Below are 9,442 nucleotides of genomic sequence, written 5' to 3'. Positions count from 1 at the left end.
GGTGAAAAATTCTCACTACACTCTTAGATGAATTCTTTGAAAGATGTAGTTTCCATCAACTTGTGATGGTTTCCTCTGTTTTTCATTAGCATGTCAGGGACTCTTCATATGTGACATGAAGTATGCAATCTATTCCAGCCAAAATGGCACCCCAAAATTAAAGTAGCACCTCTGTCTTCCGAGCCCTGCTGTGTGCACAAACAGTAAATTCCTACCTCTTACAGGGCATTGTTATATTCAGGAGAAATCGCACAATAGATTTTGTGGTCCAATTACGGTAACTTCTCTTGTGAACATAAAATATTTGGGGCTAAAGAAACATTTTTGTAAAATTTAATTTTTCATCTGCATACTGCAATGTTTTATAATTAGATGAATTTTTTGTGGGCTGTACTTTCCAAAATGGGGTCAACTGTGCTAAGTTACCGCTCTTTTGGAAAGTCAGGGACTCTTCAAATGCGATATGACCTTTGCAAACAATTCCAGCCAAAATGGTGCTCCCCTTCCATGCCTTGCGTCCAAACAATAGTTTCCAACCACATGAAGAGTGTTAGCAAACTCAAGAAATTGCACAACAAATTGTATCGTTCACTTTCTATTTTTACTCTTGGGAAAATGAAAAAGTTTGGGCTACAGCAACATTTAGGTGGAAAACAATGTGCCGTTCCATTTTCAGGTAGCAATGTTATAAAGTTTTGTGAATCACCTGTGGGACCTACAGCGGGGGAAATAAGTATTTGATCCCATGCTGATTTTGTAAGTTTGCCCACTGACAAAGACATGAACAGTCTATAATTTTAAGGGTAGGTTAATTTTAACATTGAAAGATAGAATATATCAAAAATAAAATCCCAAAAAATCACAATGTATACATTATATAAACCAACCCAGCAGGTAAACTTTTCAACACAAAACAGGAGATGGATTTAGAGTGGAGTGCTCCCACTTGGAGTGTGAAATCCCAAGTTACCCTCTTGACCAAATTCCAGGTTAATGGTGTTTTGTCAACGGTGAAGATTTGAATATGTCTTTCTAAACTATCACTAACCCTAACTTCAGAACCGGTCCAGAACCAATAAAGTTAGCAGTAGACCCACAGTCAATGAACACCAATGTTGAAAACACCTGGCTCTCAAAGGATAACACCGTATTTATCAGGATTTTATTAGAGGAAGAAAAAAAAGGTACATGGGAGTCTGGGTGACCTACTCGGCTGTCACAATAGACATTCTCCCAACAGTTTGCTAAGAATTCTTGAGTAAATATCTAGAGAGACCACAGTACAGACAGAGTCCAGGATCTTGTCTACGTCTTTTCTCCACAACACAAATAGTGGTAACACTAACCTCTCATGGTTCACCTCCAGTAAATGGCTTTGCTCTGAGGAAGTATAATGGACAGCCTGCTGTTCACCACGTCTCTCACAGGTTCTGCCGTCCATTCGTATGGCCTGGGTCATGGTTTCCGCCAGCGAATGAGGGGCATCATAAAGGACTAGAGCATCCTTAAGGGTTTTAGAACAGCCTTTGTGGAACTGGTACTTGACAGCTTTCCCTTAATACCCTAAACTGGTCTTTCCTCCTGAATATTTATCAGGGAGGGCCATTGCAGGCTCAGGATTGACTAACTGTACATTAGAGGGCATTGATATAACAGTCACTGCGGACAGTTGAGGTCTATAGGAGATCTTCGTCAAATCAATTATCTGACCCTGAATTGGATATAGTGATGACTCCATATACTCTGGCATTCCTTAGCTAGATCCTGAGTCATCTTCGTCAAACTCGCAACCTGGTCACAGAGCATGTGAACAAGCTCCATACTGCTGAAAAAGAGAGATATATCAGCCAGACATAATGTGACGCTAAGATGGTATAGTCAAAGAGTCAGAGGTCAAAAGTCAGGAGCGTACGTCAAACAGAAGGAAGAGTCAAAAGGTGGTCAGGCAACGTTCCGAGTTCAGGATACCAGGAGGATAGCAGATCAGAGCAGAAGGAGTTAAACAGACGGATGGTCAGAACGTGGTCCAAGGTCAGGCATCAAGAGATCTACAAACAGAATGCAAGTCACAGAGTAGCTGAATGTACATATGGCAGAGGTGTTTAGCCTGGCAATCACCTGAGACAATGAATACCTGGAGACAGCCAGTGCCTCCCAGTATCAGATTGGATGGCAGAGCTGTCATTCAACACACTGACAGCTCAGCATGCCCCGGCACCAGAGTGGACAACTGAGCTGTCGATCAAAGTACTGACAGCTTTAGCATGCCCCAGTACCAGACTGGACGGCTGCGCTATCAGTAACTGCATCCCAGACACACTGAGGGGTGGAACCGTGACAATAAGGTTATATTTCCATCTCTATATACTTTTTTGTTCTGTGTCTTATTGCTGATGGTTCTTTTGTAAATAGTTGTTTGATTTTTTTTTTTTTACACTTAGGCTAAGTTCACACTAGGAGTTTTTCAGCATTTTTTTTGCAGCAAAATCATTGATCTCTTTGCAGGAAAGAAGCTGCGGCAAAAACGCACGTTTTGCTGTATTTTTTGTATGCGTTTTATTTAGTACAATTGTGTCTCTTTGTGCATGTTAATAAAGCTTCGTGCCTTCAGGTAAAAAAAAAAAAAGCAAGTTTCTGTAGAAACACACAATTGTCTCGAGTTAAAAACAGAAACTGTACGTCCACTGCGATTTAGAAGGACATATAAGAAATTACTACTGATGACCATCATCCATCTTTTACATCTTGATGAATTGCAGCAGGTAAGATATACATGTGACATATACATGGCATTGTTATGTGATCAGTGTGACATGTACCGGCGCCTGTGAAGAAGCGTTACATTCTGCTGCTCATCATTGTCACCTGTGATCATGTGCTGGGACATGTCACACTGATGCGTCACATGGATGCCACACGTATGAAACACACGGACACTGTTACCTGCGTTATTGGTTTTCCCATACCGCAAAAAGCAGGACGTGTGACTGAGCCGAGCACCGTGTGCACTTTTTTTCATCTTGCAGGGTTCTACAGCACGTCATAGAATGTGGGTGCATCCGATTGTCCGGGATCGCACACAGGAAGGACAATTTGTACCAAGTTTTAAGATGCTAAAGTAACATTTCTTTATAATGGCAGAACAATAATATTAATTTAGTAGTCATATAATTTACACTTGATGAATAGAATAAACATTGTTTGTGTTTTCTCTAGATTCCCTGAGAAGTTTGTGTCGTTTTGCCGACTGTCTATTCCAGCATTTGACCGGCTGCTCGACATATTGCATCCACATCTCAGGACGAAAAAGGCAATTTGTGCTGAGGAAAGGCGGCTCATCACCCTGCGGGCAAGTAGTGAAAATGAGACAAAAGTTTAAGGTGATCTGTCCACTCGCATATATTGTTTAAAAGGGTTTATCCTGTAATTGTTTAAAATTTTAATATAGCTCAAATAACTTATAGGCAGATATTAATAACGGTCTTTCCCACAGCAGCCACAGCGGCCCCTGGGAGTTGTGTGGCTTCAGGAAACGTCACAACATGAGTCCTGCTGCTAAACAGCCGCTGTATTCTTAACTTTTCCTTTTTGCCGCAGTTTACACCTTTGGAATAACTGCTTAAAAATGGAATTATTGAGAGAGCATCAGCCCAGTGACTGCTGATTGGCTGTAGGGCTCACATGGCAGAATAATAGCACTGGGAGATCAAGCACGAACATGAAACACTTTTGATGTGGGCACCTAATGTTGAAGGTGGAATACGCAATTTTCAGGAGTATTGAACAACGTGCGTGCTAAACCATGTCATTAACCTTATGATGGGAACTTTTTAAAAAAAAAGTTTCGCCATGTTCTTGGGCTCGAGAGAGAGCTTCACATCCTTGCCCTCCAGTTTCGTGTTGGGAAATCCACTATTTCCAATATTGTCAAGTGTGCGTTTAACATTATCTGGGAGAAATTGCAGCCCCTCGTGATGCCTTCCCCATCCGAGCAGACTTGGCTGCAAGCTTCCAAACTGTCGCCAACTTCCCTGGGTGCAGCCGATGGTAAACATACGGGAGCAGCAGCCTCCTCAATCAGGAGCATGCGTCTCTAGTTAGAAGTATTTTCCGGTCGTCCTGATGGCAGTGGCTGATGCATGTTACTGTTTTGTTGCCATTGATGTTGGGTTGATTATGGCAGTACAGGGGACACTCAGGTGTTGAGGACTTCAGACTGGACTGCAATTTCTCCAAGATTGCACAACACTTCCAGCCATTAGACCGGTTCCACAATCCACTTCCCTTTGTGATGGTATCTGATGAAGCTCTTCCATTGAAGCCAAACCTGCTGTGCCGACACTCACAAAGGGGTCCGACTGCATGGAGGCCTTTTAACCCCTTTCAGACATTGGGTGTAGTGGTACACCGATGTCTGACTCCCCCTTTCGGGGCACACGGCAGCTGATATATACAGCTGACATGTGCCCACAACAGCCGTGGGTGGAATTGCAGTCCAGTTATGGCTGTTAAATGCTGCTGTCAATCTCTGACAATGGCATTTAACACGCATCCAGCAAGCACGCCAGAAATCCTGCCCATTGGTGACCTGCAATCATGTGACGAGGTCACCAATGGGTTGGCATGATAACCAGAGGGCTCCAGCAGACCTCTATGGTGGTCATAGTGGTGCCTGGTGCTCATAGAAAGTGAGCATTTCTGCTACATACAGGCAATCTGATCATTGCCTGTATGTAGCAGAGTCTACTGGATTGTGGCAAATTCTAGGCTCCCTGCCAGACTATTAAAGAATGCCAAAAGTACAAAAAAAAAGTTTAAAAATTAGAAAAATAAAATATAAAAGTTCATTCCATTCAAAATTTAAAAAAAAAATAAAATAAAGTTATTGCTCTGGGAAGGGGAGCAAAAAACAAAAACTCAAAAAAAGGGAGAATGGCCAGGGGGTTAAGGGGTTAATTATCGGCTTAGCCGTGTACACAGATTCGTGGAATGCACTTTCAGGATCATCATCAATGGAGGGTCTTGCACACAGTCATCTAATGGGAAGTAAACACTGTAGTTGCAGTGATAAAGGCATGCTGTATACTATGCACGCGACTACGCTCAAGAGCAGGGTGGCGAGTCACAGTTGCCCTTGTTCAACACAAAAACTGGGTTTTCGGATGCCCTTCCAATTCTGGTCTATGTGCGACAGACGTTTGCAGACTATTTTGTCCAGAAGGTGTCATGTCAATACTCATGTCCCGGATGTGCAGCCCCAACAGCAGACATCCTCCAACTAGACGAGGGGTCCCCAACCCGTAGCTCGTGAGCCACATGTGGCTCTCCGACGGTCACAGGAAAGAAGTCCCCAGGGAGCCGCCCCACCGTCTGTAATACCCGCCCCACCGCCTGTAATACCAGCCCCCTACTCCTGACATGTGGCTCACCGACGGTCACAAGAAACAAGTCCCCAGGGTGCCACCCCGCCGCCTGTAATACCCACCCCACTGTCTGTAATATGCTGCCCCTCCTGTGTATGCATGTCAATCAGTGATTGCATTCATGTCTGTGCAGTGGCGTGGGTAACTGTGATCTATTGAAGTCGCACAACGTCTCACGAGACTTCACAAATCTTCTTCGCTAAGCCTTTTCTACTATGAAAATGTTGCACCCACTCTAAACATGGCTGCTTGGACACATTCCATCCATCCCTTCATTTGAAAAGCACAATTACCCTGCTAGCTTCCTGCATGTCTAGTAAATTTACAAGCGATGAAAGGCTTCCATCAGTGCCTTTGCAGTTGCCAGATATACAGTAAGCTAGTGGGGTAACTATACATTTCAAATGAAGGTATGGGTAGATAGATGGAACATGTTAAATTAGGGGCTATATGTAAGAATGGAGCAACATTACGTCTGAACAAAATATTTAGCTATGGTCAGACTACTAGCTTATGACGTGTGATGCGAGAGCATCAGATGTGAAACTATTAAGTTGGACATTTTCAAGTTTCATTGCACTGTTATCAAGTATTTTTACCTTACAGTATCGAGTTATGACATTTAGTAAAGTTACCGTATATACTCGTGTATAAACCGACCCCCCTAATTTTGCCCCAAAAAAACTGGGAAAAAAACTTGACTTGCGTATAAGCCTAGGGTGGAAAATGCAGCAGCTACTGGTAAATTTCAAAAATAAAAATAGATACCAATAAAAGTAAAATTGAGACATCAGTAGGTTAAATGTTTTTGAATATCCGTATTGAATCAGGAGCCCCATATAATGCTCCATACAGTTCATGATGGCCCCATACAATGCTGCACAAAGGTTAATAATGGCCCCATAAGATGCTCCATAGATTATGCCCCATATACTACCCCCATAAGATGCTCCATAGAATAGGCCCCATATGCTGCTGCCCCCTAAAGCTAGTTTCACACTAGCTTATTTTCCACGCAGCGCCGCTAAGCCCCGCCCCCTCCCGGCTCCCTGCCCACCCCATCCGGTCATCGCCACCTACTATCGCACACGGCTGCATGCGATCTGTGCACCCTCTCTTTAGCATAGGGTGTGCAGACCATGCGCTAGTATGATTTTAGTGTGCGCTGCGCACTTTTGAAGGTGCGCTGAGCGCGCCAAAATGCAACATGGTGCGTTTGGCGCACACCAGCGCACCTTCAAAAGTGCGCAGCGCATGCTAAAATCCTACTAGCGCAAGGCCAGCGCACGGTCTGTGCACCCTATGCTAAAGATAGGGTGCGCAGATCGCATGCAGCCATGTGCGATAGTAGGCGGCGCCGAGCGCTGCGTGGACAATAAGCTAGTGTATGCTGCTGCTGCTATTAAAAGAAAAAAAAAAAAAAAAAAAGACTCACCTCTTGTCGCTGGGGGCCAGGCGTCGGGTCCTGAGCAGGCGGGGACACCGGCATGCTATGGGGGATAGGTGCTGGTGTCGCCGCTGGCTCAGGACCTGGCACATGAGGTATTCATCTGTCCCGTTCCATCGCTGCTCGCCGCTGTCTGCCTCGTCCTCTGTCAGTGACTGTTCAGGCAGAGGGCGTGGCACACACTAACCACATCATCGTGCCCGCTGCTGCCTGAACGTCACTGACAGAGGACGTGGCAGACAGCGGCGACCAGCGTTGGAACGGGACAGGTGACTACTGCATATACTTACCCCCTCCTGGTGCGGTCTCTGCAGCCCAGCTTCTCCCATGGTCTCCCTTCCTTCAGTGGTCACGTGGTACCACTCATTAAAGTCAAAATATGCACAAATTCATGACTGAGCGGTACCACATGACCGCTGAAGGAAGGGAGACCGTGGGAGAAGTGGGGGGGCTGCAGAGACATGCCAGGGGGGCAGGTATGATCTGACACCCCCATTCCCCCTCCCCTGCCGACCCCCTGGCATATATGACTCACGTATAAGCCGAGAGGGGGGACTTTCAGCCCCAAAAGTGGGCTGAAAATCTTGGCTTATACGCAAGTATATACGGTAATATTTGGAAAATAAATTTAATCATTTCTGTAATGTTCAACATGTCCTCGTCCCACACAATTGTTGGTTTTAATGAAAAAGCACAACTCAATTCTTCACAATTTAGCATAAAACAAAGAAAAACAGAATGCAAAACATTTGTAACAGAATTTTAATTGAAAGTAATATTTGAGGGGGAGGAGTACATCAGATTCACCAACAGATGTGCTGGCAGTATGGCTGGGGTTCAAGGTTTGGACTGTATGGTGGGTTGGAACAAAAGGATGTTGCATTCATTTGGGACACAAAGGAATGACATGATGGAAAACTGTAAAGGGATTGTTGGTAAAAAGGTTGTACACTGGGGGGTTGACATTTGAGACAGTTGGTTTTGTTGCAAATGTGGAATGGAATACGTTATGGATACCATAAATAATTTGTGCAACATTGTCATTTTTGCATTTCTGGAACTGAATGAGTCGCCAAAACCCATACTCAAATACACAAGATGGCTGTCAATCACGATGAATCTTCTGGAGGAGACTCGACACACTAAACTGCACATAGTCAAATAAATTTTCCTGCTCCGACTGTCTGTCAAGAGTCTCCCTTGAAAAGGCCTGATTTGGAGACCTGGAGGTCATGTTTTTTTCTTGGTAACGTGAGAGGCTGTTATTGGAACGTGATGGTTAGGATGAGCTCAAGGTCACACTACTCTCTCGCTGACAGTGTCATGACTTCCTCCTCTGGCTCTGTCACTTCAATTAAGGAAGAGCTGCGCTTTCCATTTCCAGCAACATCAAAGATCCCTCCGTCCATCTTTCCGGGATGTTTACTTCACTTCTAAAATACAGGAAAGAAAACGTCATTAGTACAAACCTAAGGAATATATATGTTTGGAGTCATCAAAATAAACTTCAAAGGCTTTCACTGGATTATCAGCAGGTACTGCATTTTTAATTGGTCCTGGCTTCTGTGAGCCAATGTTACCAGCCGGAGTCCTCCTGGGAACTGCACACTTACCCTTCCAGACATATTCATCCTTTCCAATAATCTATCATGTCATCATCATCATTACATTCTTTAATTCCATCTTCAGTATCATTTTCTCCTCCTCGACCTACAAGTTAAAGTGTGAATTATGCATTAATTAAAAAAAAAAAAAAAAAGCTTTCCTTAGTGGATTTAAGAAAAAAGGGAATTGTACTACAGGTTACTTAGTCATGTTTTGCACCACACCAGTTTGTTATAGTAAAGTAATAGTTTAAGGTTGAAGGAAGACTAAGTCCATCTAGTTCAGCCCAAAGCCTAACATGTTGACCCAGAGGAAGGCAAAAAAACAAAAAAAGAAAACCACCATGCGGCAAATACTAAGCTCCACATTGGGAAAAAAAAAAATTCCTTCCCAACTCCACATACAACAATCAGACTAGTTCCCTGGATCAATGCAATATCAAGGTAACTAGTATATATAACCTGTAACATTATACTTTTCTCCAGTCACCTTCCACGACAGCAACATCAGAGGATGTCTCCCCACCCTAATAGGGGACAGGAACACAGAGGTTAAATACCCCTCCCCTTCCTATAACCACCAGTGTTTTCCTGTCCTCTATGGGGCATGAAGAGGTCTCTGATGGTGCTGCCGTGGCTGGCGATGGGGCACCACACGTTACCTTCTCAAACGCCGTGCAGCTGAGGTCAGGGATTCCTCTTTCCTCCTCTGGTGGCTGCTCCGGTCTCTGCGCTCCTGCAGGACCTTCCTGCCTCTCCTGCGCCCCCCGGGGGGGGTAAAGTGGGACAGTCATGTGAGGCCGATGTCCTCTCGTAGCTACCTGGCATCCTCTTCCCCGTGGTGCTGATCCGGGGGAGTTTGTGCGTCCCAAAAGTGGCGCGACTGGACTTCCTGTTAATCTCCTGTGCATTCCACACTGGAACGCACGTGCACACCAGCACCTACATACACGGGATCAGCAGCCAAT

General features: G+C 44.6%; 1 protein-coding gene across 1 annotated transcript in view; it reads right to left on the bottom strand.

The window, feature by feature from the left end:
* Positions 1-7,618: 7,618 nt before the first annotated feature.
* LOC141091682 (uncharacterized) overlaps positions 7,619-9,442 on the bottom strand; it is a 40,178-nt gene continuing 38,354 nt past the window's right edge. Inside the window, exons 4-5 of the mRNA XM_073577378.1 lie at positions 8,484-8,580; positions 7,619-8,303 (exon numbers count right to left, since the gene is read on the bottom strand). The gene's annotated coding sequence lies outside the window, so the exon portion shown is untranslated. The remainder of the gene's footprint in view (positions 8,304-8,483; positions 8,581-9,442) is intronic.

The sequence above is a fragment of the Dendrobates tinctorius genome, unplaced genomic scaffold (assembly GCF_039654945.1).
Source record: "Dendrobates tinctorius isolate UK_male_01 unplaced genomic scaffold, ASM3965494v1 ptg000055l, whole genome shotgun sequence".
In the NCBI taxonomy this organism is placed as follows: domain Eukaryota; kingdom Metazoa; phylum Chordata; class Amphibia; order Anura; family Dendrobatidae; genus Dendrobates; species Dendrobates tinctorius.
The sequence above is the reverse complement of the archived record's forward strand: the minus strand, read 5'-3'. Positions and strand labels throughout refer to the sequence as shown.